Source organism: Pundamilia nyererei, unplaced genomic scaffold, assembly GCF_000239375.1.
Source record: "Pundamilia nyererei isolate P.nyererei 1_Seehausen unplaced genomic scaffold, PunNye1.0 scaffold00092, whole genome shotgun sequence".
Lineage (NCBI taxonomy): Eukaryota > Metazoa > Chordata > Actinopteri > Cichliformes > Cichlidae > Pundamilia > Pundamilia nyererei.
In genome coordinates, this window is record NW_005187493.1 from 2,260,047 (window position 1) to 2,261,648 (window position 1,602).

Genomic DNA, 1,602 nt, shown 5'->3' on the forward strand with positions numbered 1-1,602 from the left:
TCTGACAGTGTCATGTGTTCTTTGTTCATTGCATTTAGCTTTCCTCCTCCTGGTCCTGTCATTTAGGTTTATGTCAGTCAGCTGTTTCCCCCATGTGTCTCCACTTCCCCTGATCACCTCATGTATGTATTTAAGCCCTCTGTTTTCTGCATGTCATTGTCGGGTTGTCTGTTTACCTCACCTCAGTCATAGTGCTAGTCTTCGGCTGTATTTCCACGTTAGTCATAGTCATAGTCATAGTCATAGTCATAGTCATAGTCATAGTCATAGTCATAGTCATAGTCATAGTCATAGTCTTAGCCTGTTTATTTCCACCTCAGTCATAGTTATAGTTTTTGGTCTTAGTACCTTTAGTGTTTTGCCAGTTCGTTTTGGTTTCCTGGTTTAACCCTGCCGTCATTTTAATAAAGCCTCACCTTTCTGTTAAGACCTTACTACTCCTTGTCCTCATCTGCTTTTGGGTCCTGTTTCCACACACATCGGCGCACCCCGCCGCGACAGGAATAGCTAATCCTCACGCATTAAAAAGTCCTACCTCAGAAGTGAAAAAAGATTGAACTTGAAGGGAGTCAGAAAGCCATGGCTTCATTTTAAGGAGTCATAAGGGTTTGATTTGGAAACATAAATTGGCACTAACTGCGGCTGTACACCATATATCCCAACCATGACTGCGGTGATCCCACACTAACCTGATAAGATAAGCATTTTCTGCATACCTTATAAAAAAGTAGCCTTTACTTCCTTTTAATATTATACACCATCAGCCAATTGATGTGAGTTTTTAAAATGCACATGTAGTACATGGTTTATTAGTATTCACTATGACACACAAAAGGAAAATTATCCTAATTTTTTATGAATATTTGAAGCAAGAAAAGCAAAAAACATCAAAGCTTACAGGAGGATGGGAAAAGGCAAAACTTCACCCACTCTTTTGCTCAACCTGTGGTGAGCGGCAAACATAAAGCTGCTCCTTCCATGCTACAGAAATAGCCTGTCCTTCCAAACATGTCCTTTGCAAAAATATTTTCAATCTCTGTTTCCGGAGGTGCCCGCCCTTTGCAAAAGTGCCCAGCTTCTATCCTCACAAAGACAGAAGCACATGAATACACAAATTCACAAAAGGTCAGAGCACGCACACTCTTGCAGAGATGCCCTCACTCTGCCATTTCAATCATCCCAATGTAATAAAACTGTCCACACACACACACACACACACACACACACACACACACACACACACACACACACACACACACACACACACCTCTTTTCCGTTGTCCTCCACCATGAAGAGCAGGTTGGTGCTATCGGTCACGGAAGGTGAAGCGGTCTTTTAGCAAGTTGGAGCCGTCGTGGTTGTAGCTGATGCGGTTCTGGTAGATGTCATCCATGGTGAAGCTGCTGATCTGTCGGTAGCGTTGGCTGTTGATGGTGCGGTCGATGGTGTCGTGTCGAGGAGCCTGGATGACGCTGAAGACGATGGATTCCGCCTGGAGGAAGGTCGTGTAATAGGAGGGAAAATGCAGGGAAAGGAAGGACGACTCAATGATATCGCCTGCAATGTCTCCCTAGGATGAAGCTACATAAAGAAGCAGTGTT